The sequence below is a fragment of the Protopterus annectens genome, chromosome 8.part0 (assembly GCF_019279795.1).
Source record: "Protopterus annectens isolate FY-2018-M chromosome 8.part0, PAN1.0, whole genome shotgun sequence".
NCBI classification, from domain to species: Eukaryota; Metazoa; Chordata; order Ceratodontiformes; family Protopteridae; genus Protopterus; species Protopterus annectens.
In genome coordinates, this window is record NC_056741.1 from 17,755,015 (window position 1) to 17,772,081 (window position 17,067).

Here is a 17,067-nt window from a genome sequence, read left to right on the forward strand (position 1 = left end):
AGTCCTGGCTGCATCGGCAAAAGACAATCTTTTTACACTTTACTGAGATGCCAGTCGTGCCGGGTTATTTCTTTTGAATGCATTATGCACTTGAACTTATTCTTTTACTTTCTGACCTTTTATTTTCTTTTTGAACACTTGGCTTTTCAGGGGAAAAAGGAAAGTGTGGTAGTTTGAGATGACATTGCAACTTACAGGTGCTCAGAAGTCTTGTTGCGATAATGTACGCAAGTACCCCTTTCTTTAGCTAGATAATTTTCTTATGCAGTACATTTTGTAGTGTTAGTCCTTTTTCAGTATTATAAACAAAAGTTGATATTAAATTCATGAAATATCACAGATTCACTTCTCACCTGGAAAGTTGAAAAGCTGGGGGGGGGGGGTGCACATACACAAACACACACTGTGTCCTAACACGAAGCTGCACCTGGACTGAAAAACATGATGAACACAGTCACACCAGGACTATGACTATTAAAACTGACAGCTTGATGACACATAAACAACAAAAACGAACATTAAAAAGTAACAGAACCCAAAATTATCATTCCTATACACAAAACTCTATCTCTTCAAAGTAATTAATGAAATGTCAGGAAGAACTAATTTCTTTCCAGAAGATAGCCAAGAAATCTGACACTGCAAAATGAGACATTTTTATACTGCAATTATAATAAACTATCACAGGGTTAGAGATGGTTCATGCAACAGATGCCAAAACTAATTACATCCTTTAGGAAAACATGGGAGGGAAAGTACACGTTTTCTGTCTTGCTTAGAAAGGGACGCAATTAAGAAACAGACAAAAGAAAACAGTTAAGCCTGTGAGCAACAAGGAGAAACTCTTTAAGGCAAACTGGTAGAAAAACAGTCAAACCTCTGCAATGAACAGGCTTTCAGATTTATGCTCCATCAACAGACATATTCACCAGTAAAGAGAGGGGAGAAGGGGACAGACATTAACATAGCGTACAATGTGCAAGTATGCAGACAAGGCCTCATCATAAGGATTCAGAATTGACCAGACACACATTCCAGCTGAAGTGAGCAACAGTAAATGAATTTCCATATCCATATATGGCAGTATAAAAACCCCAAATGCAATTCACACATAACACATGATACACACAGAAACAAAAGAAGCAGTTTAACAGTGGCAATCACTCACACACACACACACACACACACACACACACACACACACACACACACACACACACACACACACACACACACACACACCACAGAATGGACTTCAATCCAAACTTCCTGTAAATGTAACAAGTGGCAGTGCCCACACAGTAGGACCAGTTATCTGCCACAGACAGGCAAACAGGCATGTGCGAGTGAAATACAGCCCCCTCTTCAGACAAGGACAGAAGAGCAGATTCTCGACAGACGGCTATACTCATGACCTCCTATGTTACGTGTGTACAGTAATGGAAGTACATCATTTAAGACAACAGTTTATATCCTGGTAAACATGAGTGTCACCATGCTTGCCCTTAGCATAGTCCAAAGGCTCAATGGACAAGTAACCAGCACATCACAAGTCTAAGACAGCTGTATCATCATCTAGTTCTTCTAATGCCTAATGCCAGAGGTGCTGGTAAATACATGCCAATGATGCATGCTTTCCACATGATCTCTTGACAGTGAAGTGTTGCAGATACCATTTGGAGGGAGGGTGGCCTTGCATCTAATCAAAGGCCATATTGCATACCGTCTAGGGAATCAAAGCAGACTCTGCGGTGCAAATTAACTGTAGTACCCCCTGGCAAGACTGCACGAGTGGGAGGAACCATCTCAACTAATCAGTTGACAGAAATTTTATTTTTCTACTGTGGAAAGAAAAAAGCAGCTACATATATTACGTACATACACGTGGTGGGAACTTCTCAAAACCGCTTTAAACTTTGTGTTTTCCTTAATGATCTAGTTAAATACACAAGAAATCCCTTAGTAGTATAATATACATCACTCAAAATAAGCACGCTTGTTGTATGGAATATGCACATCTTAAATGGCACTACCTGGCACAGCATAAAATTCGTACATATATGAGGTTTGTAGTACTAGTGTCACATGCCTCATTAATAATAAAGTGGGCACAAAACCGTAACTGTTTCACTGTGTAGCAGTTTTGTCAGACTACTTCAGCACAACACAGAACTCATGGAAATCTAGACATAAGCTCTTCCGTCCACCACCAGCAACTTAATGTGACTGTTTTTTTATCCCGAGTCCCAGCCATCCCAAAAGCTTAAATATCAGTGAACAAACTTTACAAAAATGGAGTGTTATTACTGAAGGAAGTCATACTAAAAAAAAATAGGATGGACAGCTCCTGCTACTGTAAAGCACCTCAAATTTGTAGTCTATCAGTACTGATCCAATACCATATAATATCCCAAAATATTATGAGGAACAGACCAGAAAGCTAGGCAAAAAATTTGGATCTGTGAAATTCAAGACAGTTGAGAGGGTATGTATCGTCATTCCTACAATGTAATGTGCCACTAGGGGCAGGGGTTGGGCAGGGTTTGCTACTCCACAATACCAGGGGTACTGCAAAGAGGTTACATACACTATGCTACTTTTGTAGATTTATAGGTAAGTAATAGGCTAGCTGCCTTTGCAGACCACTTTAAGACTAGCCAGTTTCCCTTTCTGTGCTTGATTTAATACATACCATTTAGCTAGAGATTGGCTTTACCTATATCATGGTCGATAATTATATATTACCCTACAAGGAATAACTGGAATCATACCATAGATAATTTGAGGGACATATGCATGTGATGCAGCATTAAGGACCTGCCTCTGTCCATTAATAATACAAGGAGCAGTCCTGGGGTAAGTTTTCTATTTCCCATTCACAGAGCCAAGTTAGGCTTGAATATGGACAGGGATGAACTCTGTTTTATGCAGATGTTGAAACTGTTCCAGAGCAGTGGTATCCTCTGTGAGATATACCAGTCCTGCCAAACCATTCTGTTGAGGTTTCTGAACAGCCTACACCTGCCCCCTCTCCCCTCAGTGCCAGCCTCCACACCACTGCTGTCTAAAAGTAGGCATGGCACCTGGGCAGGCTGTGTACCCACAGCAACTGGTGTAGAATCACACAAAAATCTCATTAACCATGGCATTATCAACCCTGTAGGCAGCAAATGCATCTAACCCAGAACTGTTGGGGTCATACTTACACTCACACTGTGAGGCATCAGATACTTGTCCACATCTTCAGTGATATACCCCCAACTGTGTTTCACATTTGTGCACATGAGAGAAAGAGCATGTCAGAATACCTAACACAATCCCGTCACAAAAATATTACTCTTCATCAAATCAGGTCAGCTGCTACTGGGGGTACTCATGCTGCATCATAAGGGCTGGGTGTACTGGCACATGATACAGTCACAGACCCCTTGTCCACCTGTGACTTGGATGGTACCCTACAAATGTTCTGTAATGCACATGTACATAACTAAAGGCAAACCAGTGATGATGTGCAAGGTGCACCCCCCCCGTATCTATGACATTAAGAACTCTGAAGAATCCAAGACAAGGCTTAGTAGGAAGTAAGCACTGTTGAGTCTATTTCTCATTGACATCCTAAGCACTGCACCCTCCTCTATACCCTGTCCTTCATATCACTCATTCTCTGTCGCCATTCTGTGTGCAGCTGCTCACCACCAAGAACACTGAAGAATCCAAGACAAGGCTTAGTAGGAACTAAGCACTGTCGAGCCTATTCCTCACTGACATCCTATGCACTGCACCCTCCTCTATACCCAGTCCTTCATATCACTCATTCTCTGTTGCCATTCTGTGCTAAGCTGCTCACAGACAACTAAAGCATTCACATCAGTTACGACTTCAGCCCACTTACGTTCTCAGATCACTGTAGTCCATCTACAGCTTAAAAGGAAAGGCCCACCTGTACTGACAGAATGCAGAAAGGAGCTCATGCCTCTCTTCTGTAAAATAAACAGTTTCTTCCTACCTTACTGATCTATAAAACAGTTTTCACATTGATGCATCCACCTCCCTCAACCTGCAGCAATGTGCATCTATTGTGTTACACTGTACATACTTACTGTCTCACCAACCAAACATTCCCACACCCACACAAAAATGTGTACCTTGATACTGCTATGCAACACCAACATTGTAATGAGAGATTAATAAGTTTCAGCATGCCTGTACGCAGAATGACATTTCTCAGTTTCTTTAATCGTGCCATTTCAATGTCAACAAGTACATCAATGATTATGTTGCCTATGGTGCACATTACACAGTAACAGTACTGGTGCACTGTGGGCCATGCATAAAGTACAGTACCTATCATAAATGTAGATGTTCAAGTGTACACCCTGCTGCAGTCATCACACTTGGGTTATCCTGTCGTCAGGCGGTCCCTCAGTCGGCCGGAATTCCAAAGTCTTGGTCCGGCGTCGGTTGCTGTCGCTTCTTCCCTGATGTCAGTGCGCCAGGGGTATTATATAATGCATCCGACGCCATTTTCTTCAGTTTTTCTTGCCCCAGATGTCAGGTACCCCCAAAAAGGTGGTCAGTAATTAGTACCAAATTAAGTAATTTTTGCACAAACACAAAATCCCTCCCAGCTATAAGCAAATACATCAGGAAGGTATTGTAGAGATTTAGCCAGTTAGATCAGAGGGGATGGAGGGAGGGTAACCTGGACTGCAGCAGGGTGTACACTTGAACATCTACATTTATGGTAGGTACAAAACTGTACTATGTTCATCGTGTTACCCTGCTGCAGTCATCACACTTGGGTAGAATCCCAAAGCTAAGGATGGGTGGAGGAGTTATAGAGGGTTAGAGGAGGCTAGAAGGCCCTGCAGAACTGCAGTGGCGAAGCCAGCTCTAGTCTTAGAGTAAAGTGGTAAGTGGTAGTGTTTGGTAAAGGTGTGTACTGAACTCCAAGTTGCAGCTTCCAAAATCTCCTTGGTTGGAACCCCCCTGAAGAAGGCTGTAGATGTAGCTGTTGCCCTGGTAGAGTGGGGCCTAAAGGTAGCAGGAACTGGTTTTCCATGATGGGTATAGCAAAAACGAATGCAATGTCCTATCCATTTGGAAATGGTTTGCTTTGATATAGCCTTCCCTTGTGAAGCTGTAGCATAGGATACAAAGAGCTGGTCAGATTTTCTGAAAGCCTTAGTTTTATCTAAGTAGTAAAGTTGCCTGTGAATGTCCAAGGAATGCAGGAGTCTTTCTCCTTTGTTCTGTGGATTTGGGAAGAAGGTGGGTAAGTGGATGGTTTGATTTAAAGTTACACTGGAAACCACCTTAGGCATGAAGGAAGGATTAGTTCGTAGAGAAACTCTGTCTTGATGAAAAATGAGGAAAGATTCCACTGCCATTAGTGCCTGCAGCTCTGAGACTCTTCTAGCTGAAGTTATTGCTAGCAGCAGGGCAGTCTTTCATGATAGAAACTGTAGATCTGCAGAGAAAGCTGGTTCAAAGGGAGATAGCGTAAGTTTTTCCAGAACAAAATTGAGGTCCCATGTTGGTGTAGGTGCTCTCCTGGGGGGCCTAATGGTTTTTGCCCCTCTGAGGAACTTCCTTAGAAGTGGATGCGAAAATAAGGGTGGATCCGTGTTGTAGTGGGCTGAAATAGCTGATGCATGGATTTTAATGGAAGAAAAAGAAAGTCCTTTGTGCAACATCTCAGTTAAATACTGTAGAATCTGAGGCATGTGAGGCTGAAGAGTGTTTTGGCCTTTAGCTTGGTTCCAGGCACAAAACCTTTTCCATTTGTCCGAATAGACCTTCCTGGTGCTAGGCCTCCTAGCTTCCAGAATAACATCCATAACTGCTTGGGAAAGAGGAGCTGGCCGGATGCTTAGGTGATTTGCCATGCAGCCAGATTTAAGGTTTTGAGCTGGCTGTGAAGAATCTGATTGTTTTGCTGTGTGAGCAAATGGGCAATTTGTGGTAGAATCCAAGGTGGGCCCTGGGCCATATTCCTCAATAGTGGGTACCAGTGCTGGCGTGGCCAGTCTGGGGCTATGAGTATCAGTCGTGGTCTCTCCTTTCTGACTTTCAGAAGCACCTTTGTGAGGAGAGGCAGTGGAGGGAAGGCATATACTGTCAGTTTTTTCCAATTGAATGAGAGTGCGTCCACCTTCCAAGCTTGATGAAGTGTCCTTGTACAAAATTTTGTTAGTTGATAGTTTTGAGGACTGGCAAACAGGTCTATGTCTGGAAGGCCCCATCTTTGAGTTATCACTGCAAATACTTGTGGATCCAGTTTCCACTCGTGGGGATCCATGATGTTTCTGCTGAGGTCGTCTGCCAATGTGTTCTTTTTTCCTGGCAGGAACTGACCTTGTAACTGAACTTGGTAAGCTAGAGAAGTGTTCCACAAGGTCATTGCTTGCCTGCACAGAGGGTAGGAGTGTGTACCCTTTGTTTGTTTATGTACCACATTACTGTGGCATTGTCCGTCCTTATTGTAAGTTGTCCTGGATGTAATAGATTCTTGAAGGCTGTCAGAGCATTCTGTACAGCTAGCATCTCTTTTTGATTGATGTGCAGATTCCTTTGATCTGCAGTCCATAATCCTTGAATGCACTTTCCTGCCATGTGTGCCCCCCAGGCGTAGTCCGATGCATCTGTTGTCATAGTTTGCCTGGCTGGGGGCAAGGTGAAAGGCTGACCCTTGTTGAGGTGACATGCCTGTGACCACCATAGAAACTCCTGTTGTAGGCAGGGAATGAGAGATATCATTGGGTCCAAGCTGTGGCTGTGTGGAAACCATACGCTTTTTAGGTACCACTGTAATGTCCTCATATGCAACTTTGCAAATGGTATTAGTAGTATGCAAGATGCCATGAAGCCCAAGGCCTGCAGAATTTTTCTTGCAGGTAGTTGGGTCTTTGTTGCCATTATTTTGAAATATTGAGTCAGTTGTAGTTGTCTGTCTGGCATCAGATAAGCCTTCTGGGCCGTTGTATTCAAGCTGGCACCCAGGAATGTCATATTTTGTGAGGGTACTAGTTTTGATTTCTTTTCGTTTACTGTGTACCCCAGGCAACTTAGATGATGTTTTACAAAAGCCAGATGTTGTAAGAGGATGTCCTTGCTTTCTGCTTGGATGAGGCAGTCGTCCAGGTATGGGTATATCTGAATTCCTCTTTGTCTGCAGTATGCAATTACTGGTGCCAGGCATTTTGTGAAGACCCTTGGCACAGTAGATAAGCCAAAGGGCAGTGCAGAGAATTGGTAATGGGTTGAACCTGCAATGAAACGGAGGTATCTTCTGCAACTTTGTCTGATAAGGACATGCAGGTATGCCTCCTTGAGGTCCAACGTTACTAGCCATGCTTTCTTGCCCAACATGGGAAGAAGCTGCTGTAGTGTTAGCATCTTGAATTTGGGTACTTGTAAGAAGGTGTTTAGAATTGAAAGGTCCAGAATTGGTCTCCAGGCATTGTCCTTTCTGGGAACTAGAAAGAGTCTTGAATAAAATCCTTGACCTTGCTCTAGAGTAGGTACCAGTTGAATGGCTCTCATGTCCATGAGAGCTGTAATTTGCTTTTGTGCCTCTGCCCATTGATTTTGTGGCAGGTTTGCCATTCCTCTTTTCATTGGCAAGGTGTGAAAATGGAATCTGTATCCTTGTGAAATTATGTCTAGGACCCATTTGTCCTTTGTGACAATGTGCCAGTTGTCTGAAAAAAGTGCGAATTTTCCTCCCAAGGGGGCTGCCAAGCGAGTGTTGCTTGGCCAGATGAGGTGCACGTCACGGAGTTTGCCTTCTGGTAGTTTGGGACCTGTCTTCTCCTCCCTTCTGTGTTGCAGTGCCCCATTGGCGAGGTTTGTACTGGGCTTGTGGTTGCCCTCTGCCTCTTGGACGTCTGTATTTACCCCTCTGTGGTCTGTCAGAAGCTGGAAAGGACCAATTTTTTGTTGGCCAATTTCTGCTGAAGCAAGGGGGCTGTACCTGTAGGAAATCTTTGACTGTCTGCATAGATTTTGCCTTATCCTCCATTTTCTTTAAGACTTCTTCTGCTTTAACTCCAAAATGAACATCCTGCTGTAAGGGAGCATCTAGAAGCTTTGCTTTAACATGATCAGGCAGAGTTTGTTCCTTTAACCAAGCATGCCTACATATAACAGACCCAGTGACAGCTGCTCTGCAGGAAGCCTCCAAATAATCAAACCCACATTGTAAAGTATGTTTGCCCACCTGTTCAGTTGCATGCAACAGATCCTGCATTTCTTTCAAATCAGACTGTTGAGGGAGTGTGCTCATTTTTTGTTTTAACTGAGACATTAGAAATTGCTGATATTTTAGCATGTGAAATTGGCAACTTAGTGCCCTCATAGCTAGAGTGGCTGAGGTGTAAACCTTTTTCCCCCCACCTGTCAAGTGCTCTGGAGTCCCTTTCAGAGGGTACAGGATTTTTTGCCATAGAAGCCTTAGCCCCTTTGGGACCCTGGGAGATAGTCTCTGGATCAGCAACAGGGCTTTTATAAAGAAATTTGTGGGAATCAGGCACTCTATAGTATCTGTCAGGTTTGGCCGGAGCAGGAGGCAGAGAATCTGGGTTCAAACTGGATTCTAAGTAAACATCATCCACAATGTCTAAAACTGGGGGGATGGCAAGTGGTCTGTGCTGGGGGAGTAAAAGAAACTCTCTGAGCCTTTTCTTTGAGTCAGAGTAGTCCTGACCTTCCCAGTGAAAATGTTCCCTCATAGTGTGCAAAGTTTCCCCAAAGGAGTAATCTTCAGGAGGAGAAGCTGAGGGAATGGAATCCTCAGCATCAGAATCTTCATAAGGGGAAAAGGAGTAATCTTGGTCCTCAGAGGAGCCTGAGGAAATAAACACTTGTTCAGAGGAGGCATAATCTTCCTCTTGTCTAGGCCTTTTGTCGGGTGGGGGTTGGGAACCCCTGATTAAAGAGATCAAATCTTCAGCCATTTTGAGCATCTGTTTCTTAGGCATGGGGCCTTGAACTGGAGACTGAAGTGCAGTCTTTTTTGGTTTAATAGGAGTCTTAGTCTTAGGATACGTTTTTATGGTGAGCATCGTCGGTCTGAAGACGCCTTCAGAAACCGAAGGTGTTTCTGCAGCACCGACATCTTTTTCAGCAGTGTCGTCGGTAGGGGCTAAACAAAATGGCTGCGTCGGCCTAGTACTCTCCTCCAAAAGCTCCGAAGCGGTCTCGGGTTCCAGATATGCGGTAGTCAGGGGCTGTGTCGGAGCCTCACTGAAGACCGGTGAACCGGAGACCGGACCAGCCGAGGCCTCGGAGTCTGCCTTGGGTCTAGGCTGCCTGTCCTTATCCTTGCGTTTTTTGTGCACCCCGGTGGTCATTTGTTCCGACGGCATAGTGTAGTTAAATTTTCTACCGAAGTAGTGTCGTGCGAAATCAAAGCTTCTTTTTATAGTACGCTTATTAAACCTAGCACAAAAACGACAACCAGTGACATCGTGGTCTGGGCCTAGGTAAGGTATGCAGTAGGAATGAAAATCCTTATGAGGTATTTGCTTCCCACAAGAAATACAATTGTTAACTTTTTCTGACATCGGTCTGAGGCAAGAAAAGTTTCAACGGGTACTTAGCTTTATTGAAGACTTCGGATCTGAAATTCGACTTCGAAAATCTCAGGAGTCGGCCGACCGGCACTTGCGAACTGCTTCTGCTTCGGGCACCGCGCGGCAAGAAAGACTGAAGAAAATGGCGTCGGATGCATTATATATACCCCTGGCACACTGATGCCAGGGAAGAAGTGACAGCAACCAACACCGGACCAAGACTTTGGAATTCCGGCCAACTGCGGGACCGCCTGACGACAGGATAACCCAAGTGTGATGACTGCAGCAGGGTAACACGATGAACATCAAAGGAATGTGCACATCACTCTCAATGCTGTAACCTTCACCCAAACATGTGACAGCACCACAAAATGTATAATTATCTCTTAAGTGTTACCATGTAAGCCTGACACATCTAAACAGAGATGCAGGTTCCAAAAGCAGCACAATATAAGCATCCAGCAATGCAAATGACAAACTTAAAATCTGAAAAATGTCTCGGGGAAACCGGTCGCTTGAGACAGCAGTGAGCAGTTTGCCAGCACAAGTCCCTCTGGCTTGGGGGAAATTACGGACATATTTATTCAAGGAGTATTGTCCTCCACAACTGCAATGCATTACAGGGATAAGAACCTACGGCATAGGGTCAGACAACACTGGACACATCAGTCAGATGTACCAGGATAGGTCACTGCTAACAGGTGGCAATGGGGAAAACCAATAATATGCAGTAGTTCCAGTGTAAATGGACTGATCAGTCCCAGTGCTGGCCAAAGTGCCAGAATGCAGACACACAGCTGAAAAGTGACACCCTTCTACTGCACTTATTATCACAAGAGAACACTCTATCGTATGCTCGATAAATATTGTTAATCTAGCTCTGAGCCTGACAATAATGCTAAGAGCTATCAGGCTTTATATATGAAGAAGCAGTGGCTGAAAGAAGAAGCAACAATAAAATAGATGTTAAACAGGTATACACACAGACAAATAGATACACACTGATATGCCACCTATGCTACCAAAACAATGTTCCCCAAAATGTGTGCTATGCATAATTTTAGCATACGGCATGCAGAGCTAACACGTTGTTTAGATGCAACTAAAATGAACTGCAAATCACTATAAACCCACAGAAACTTCCCTCAGTACACCCATGACATAGGTTCTGCAAGGGGGAAGCAAGTTAAACTTCACTATATTAGGTTCACAAAAGTAGAAGGCTAGCTACCCTTGTGGGCCATTTTAAGCCTAGCTAATTTGCCTGATGAGAATCAAACCCTGTACCTTGACTCTGTGAAGACAACATTTTAACCATTAAACCAACTCCAATTCCCTGGATTATGCCAATCCCAGCTCCCCATTGTAAACCCACAATGCAAGCCTTTAGAGTTTCTGTCATGTCAATGGATTCCATTTGACAGTTTGATGAACACTGACTTGACAAAATGCATGAATCTCTGGTTTGCTACCTGCATGTGTCACTCCCAGTGTTCTGGAGGTAGCTGTGCATGACATGTGCCTTAGAAATGCAGAGTGCATGGGGCTCTGTCTATACACCCCCTTCTTCCAACTGACCCAGCCTCAGTGGTTAACTAGCAGTCAGCTGACAGCAAATGACCGAAGAGTTCTGGCTGACCATCCAGTACAATGACATACAGGATTGGAAAACAGATCTCATAAAAATGAGGATTCAATAGTTTTTCTTCCCATCCTTCATTGTAGAATTTCAGAGTTAGTATATACCGAGATGTGAGAGCAGACACCACAACTCCAGGTGGGGAAATACACTGCTCTGAGCAGTTTTTTTTAATGAGGTTTTAACTGGGTGGGATTTGATGATGACTGATCGACAGAATGAGAGCTGTGATAATAACACTGACTGCTCGTTGCATAGTCCTATAAAGATCACAATTCTACAGATGCTGCAATGCAGGATAACAGTGAAAAATATATTAGAAAAATCCTGACTTTTGAAGACCAATAATACCTTCAGCACAGGTTCAATGGGGGGACACCACGCTGGCATCATTATCACAGTGTTTATGGGATAGTGTAAGAGATGTATCAATAGTCAATCTTCTGTTGTTTGCGTCTACTGACAGGTACCTTTAATGTTGTGTCTTTCGGCTTTTCCCGGTTAGGGGTCACCACAGTGGAACTCCGGTCCGCTAATGATTGGCAGTAGATTTTTACGTGCCGAGTTGTCAGCCCTGACGCACAACCTTCAACGAAAGTACGCCCATTCACGCATGTCTCCACACAGAAGACGCTCTAGCTGAGAATCGAACAAGACAACATCTTACTGTGAGGCGACAATGCTACCGCAGCACCACCACCACAGTCTGATATTAATTAATATTAAGTGTTTCAGGTATGCAGTGTACTGTCCTGATTGACAATGCACACACAGTATACACAACTAATGTAAATTAAAAATAAGTTAATTTGTATATGGACACATGAGTGAATACGTGCCCAAGAGAAGTCATATCATGTCCAGGCACAGCAGTTACCTGATGCCTATGGGTCTACTGTCAGCCATGAAATGGGCTAACCATCGAACGGCTGAACATCGAACAATAAGCATCGAAAGTTCACTCAGGGAACTTTCATTTCATTAACTCATTACACCCGAATGATGCCTCCAGGTGCATCTGCAGTTACCTCCTACTGCTCCTCTAGGCGTAAAATATTACTTGTTCATACTTGCGTTAATAATTCCAAAACCATGCTACATCCAGAGTATCAGAATATTTTATCTTGAAGCATACATGATGGCAGACACAACTGTATTGATATTTTACCTCTGTCAATGAGTATTTGTTAGAATTGTAAGGTCATAACTTCATTTTTAAAGGCTCAGGCCACACCCACTAGGAGTTAAAGGTACACACTCAAAAGAGTTGCAGTGGAGGGAATGAGTTAACAGGGTAAGTAACTACTTGTCAACACTTCCCAGTCTCACAAATGCAAGTGTTTCAAACCCCTTTTCTCCACCGCAGTGCGGTCTCAGAGTTGGTATATATAGTAAGGGGGGTGCAGGGGGAACCCCCCCCCACCTTGGTGAGTTTGAAACAATTCCATGTGCGAGACGGAGAAGTGTTGGACAAGTAGTTACTCACCATGTTGATGAAATGAAATGAAATGAAAGTTCGGCGAGTGAACTTTCAATGCTTATTGTTTGATGTTCAGCCGCTCGATAATTAGCCAATTCAATGGCCGAACATAGACCCGATGCCTACACAACACACACTGACAAGATGACTACTTAGTGGACTTCAAAATGCCCGAATGCCATAACCCCATGTTGTTATCCTAACTCTCTATCACCTTCCAAAAATGTATGGGTTGTTGCATACTATTTATTCTGTCTGTTTCACACTGTGTCAACCATATGGATATATCATAAGACTTCAAACACTGCTTTATGTGGCTGTGCATAACTCATAGGACAAGCATCCATTTATACCTCTGACATGCATTCACTGTGAAAAGCCAAGACATGTAAATGTATTGCCAATAGCGTGCGTCACACACTGGCAAACCTGCCTCTGAAAATGATACATTGTTTTATATATAAGCACAGTGGTTTTAATTCTATTTGATTATACGTGACATGCTGAGTACATGAAAGACCATGACTGCTGTGGCCACGGTTACAGACATAACCCCCTTGCCAACATGACACTCTGCCAAATGCAGCAGATGAAAGACTGTACAATGAACATGATCAGATTTTTGCCTATACGCTGTCTGTGGGCATCATGTGATGTCACAGAATTCTCCACACCAGAGGTGTAAGTGACTACACAGTTGTTGCGCTGGTATACTTCTAAGGTGTGTTGCTTGGTAGATATTTACCTGCTTGTATCTTTGAAATCAACAGTTCATGCAGAAGGCACAGTAGTAGAAAGCCTGTGAGGAGGCTTTGGTGGCTGTATGCCAGGGTAGAGATGGCTGCAGAATCTGCTGTCTGACCCTTCCAAGCTCCATACGCCACCCTCATCATCTCTAGAACCTGGCATGAGGAACAGCCCAACATTTGTAAGATATGAGCGTACTGGTGTAGGAAATGCCAGGCAACGTCATTCCATGTTTGAGGCTATGCACCACATGGCTGGAGAATGTGACAATGTTCAAAAAGACCAGAATATCCTGGCACAAACCGTAATGGATCAAAGAGTTGCCTAAAGAGTGTCACAGATATGGGAAACACATGGATCATGTCCCCCTCTACAACAGACAATAAAAGTGCAGGTACACTTCAGCTCTTGTGGTCAGAATGCAGGTGATGGTGACCAATGTGAATGATCATAACACACCTTTCATGCACTGCCACCACCTTCACCAGCTGTTACAGATCTTCTTGAGATGCCAACTGCTGGCATCTTTAACTTGCTGGACACAATGACAGAGGTCTCTGGAAAGCCCACTAGAAAACTGCAGACCAAATGCTGGTTGTTCTCAAAGTGTATATTGACATTTACAGTTAACATTGCATTACAAATCACTTTCACAATGATGTTTGGTTAACCTGCTGTGCTTGCCTCTTTTACAGCTGTGCTGTAAACACATATTTGCACATCTGTTGTGTGTTCTACATGGGCTTTGGCTGCAATAATTTCCTACATACATCTGTTAATATAGGTTAAACCAGTTATGAATCTTCTAAGCTGCTGCACAATGTGGCCACCTTGGTGTAAAATCTTATGCCATGGTCCACCGTATGTTATTGTGGATGCCCCATTGTCATGGCTTAACCTGTATCCCAATTCAGAGCAACTGTGTGTGAATTGCACATAGCTGCAGGTGTCTACCACATCAAGGCTACCTCCTGTTGACATGCAATGTATGTTATTTAATTCTCCTTGTGTGTATTTTTTTAGCTGAAACTGTCAATTTTTTATCTGTTAACTTGCAAGATCCAAAATCCGATGAAACCTGCCAACTTCAGACGACTTTACAAAACTGTTCTTCCAGAAGAAATTACAAAGGCTGCTTTTTACTGCTACAAATCCAGTGGGACGTAAGAGAACAGTGCTCGGCACAGCTTTTTTCCTTCTTTCCCAGCCAAGGTTTTTGTCCCCCGAGCAGAAGCAACATTTCAAGTTTTAAAATAATTTACAAGACAAGACTGACTCTAGAAGTGCAAACTAAACAGCTTTAACTGTAGAAATATTATTTTTCTATATGCCTGAATAACTTCAATATGTTTTAATAAATAATAGATCACCATTTACAGAAATAAACTGTATTTTAGCACTAAACAACAAGGTGCATACTAAAAGGTTTAATGTTTAAGCTTACTTATGAACTTGCAACAAATGGCCTATTAGTGGAGAGGGGTAAACATATTAGCCAAATTTACCCTTCCCTCAGTTCTGACTGACATTTTTAGTAAGGCCTGTGAGATAACAGGTAAAACTACTGCCATCAGAGGTTTACACACTAGGCAACAACCACCAGAGCCTTTATAAGCCTAACCACATAACCTAAACCAACTGCATTCCCTGATTAACATGTGTATCTTAATTGGGGGGGGGGGTTGTCTGTTAGGAGAGGTAAGCTTGTAAGGAGGTTGCTAAAAAGTTACGCTGGGAGTATATTAGTTAGGGAATGTTTACTGTTGTTCTCTATCTATAAGAGATTACCCATCCAATGTTAGGGAATGTTAACTGTCGGGGGTCAGCCTGGGGAAGAAAATATTGTTGTACAAGAACTTACCATAACCTTAGCTGTCCTTCTCTTCTATATACTGCTGTATTCATGACATCAGGGACATTGCTCTGGTGAACTCTCGAGTGTCCAGCCTTTATACAAAAGTTAAATGTTATTTCTAGGGTGTGCGTGACATCCTGCGCCTCTTCTCTGATGCCGGTTGTAAATAGATGTCGGGTATAAAAGCAGATGTCAGCACGCATCCACCTCAGAACTGAATGCTGCCAGAGTCGGCGACTCGGGAGTGGGTACTCCAGGAGTCAGGAATCAGCAAGTGTGAGGGGGAAGGCTGGGTGGAAAACTATACAGCAGTATATAGAAAGGACATCTAAGGTATGTTAAGTTCTTACACAACAATACAATGTCCTTCTATTCATATGTTGCTGTATTCATGACATCAGGGAGAGTGCAAAAGCTCCAGTCCTGTGGAAGGGGAGGCAGACCAGAAGCACTTTCCACAAACCCATGGAGGATGGCTCTGGCAAATCCTGTCCTGGCTCTAGGGACCATGTCCAGCTTGTAGTGCCTAGTGAAAGTAAGAACAAAGAACCATGTAGCTGCTTCGAGGATAGCAGCTGTGACTAATCCTTTAAGGAATGCCCCAGAGGAGGACACTGCCCTGGTAGAGTCAGCCCTAACTGGGGCTGGGAGAGACTTACCATGACTAGTGTAACAGAACAAAATAGTTTTAGATATCCAAGAAGATATGGTTTGCTTGGAAACAGGTTGACCCAGGGCTCTTGGGTGGTAAGAGATAAACAGCCTGTCTGATTTTCGTAGGGATTTGGTTTTGGCCAAGTAATACCTGAGCTGTCTGTGAACGTCTAGGGAATGAAGTATGCTCTCTGCCTTGTTTTGTGGAGACGGTAAAAAGTTGGCAGATTTATAGTTTGATTTAAAGACAGCTCATTGACCACTTTGGGCATGAAAAAGGGGTTAGTGTACAAGCATACCCTGTCCTTGTGGACGACAGTGAAGGGGGGGGGGTCTGCCATAAGGGCCTGGAGCTTCAAGACTCTTCTGGTTGATGTGATGGCCACCAGGAGGATAGTCTACCAGGTGCAGTGTTGGAGGGAGCAGTCTTTGGCTGGTTCGAAGGGTGGGAGCGTCAATTCCTCCATGACAAATTTAAGATCCCTGGGGGGGGGGGGGCTTCCCTGGGGGTCTGAGATGAAGTGCTCCTCTCAGAAAGAATTGGACTTCTAACCTGGATGCTAGAGGAGGTACTAAGGGCAGACATGCAGAGATGGCAGACAAATGTATTTTAATGGAGGAATAAGATGATCCAAACTTCATAAGGTCACACTGATAAGACTAGACCACTGGAGGCTCTGCTCTCAGTGGTTGCAGGTTACTTTTTCGACACCACAATGAAAACCTTTTCTATTTTGACAGGTAAGATTTTCTTGTAGTCGGTTTTCTGGCCTGCTGCAGAACCTGGATCACGTCCTCTGAGTACAGGTGTCTGAAGGGAATCACCCCCCCCCTATCACCCACAGTGTGAGATTCAGTGTGGACAGTAGGGAGTGTACGAGTGTTCCCTTGTCTTGTGTGAGTAGGTCCATTCGCTGGTGCAACTTGTGGTGATTGCCCTTGGCTAGGTGAAACAGAAGAGGGAACCTGTGCTGCCTTGGCCAATAAGGAGTCACAAGCAAGATTTGAGGCCGTTCCTTCTTAAATTTCAGCAGGACTCTTTGTATGAGAGGGAAGGGGTGACTGCATAGGCGTACATCCCATTCCAGACAAAAGAAGAACTTTAAAGGTGCCTGGG

General features: G+C 43.7%; 1 protein-coding gene across 1 annotated transcript in view; it reads right to left on the minus strand.

The window, feature by feature from the left end:
• NOP2 (NOP2 nucleolar protein) overlaps nt 1-17,067 on the minus strand; it is a 776,755-nt gene that overhangs the window by 305,284 nt on the left and 454,404 nt on the right. The window lies entirely within an intron of this gene.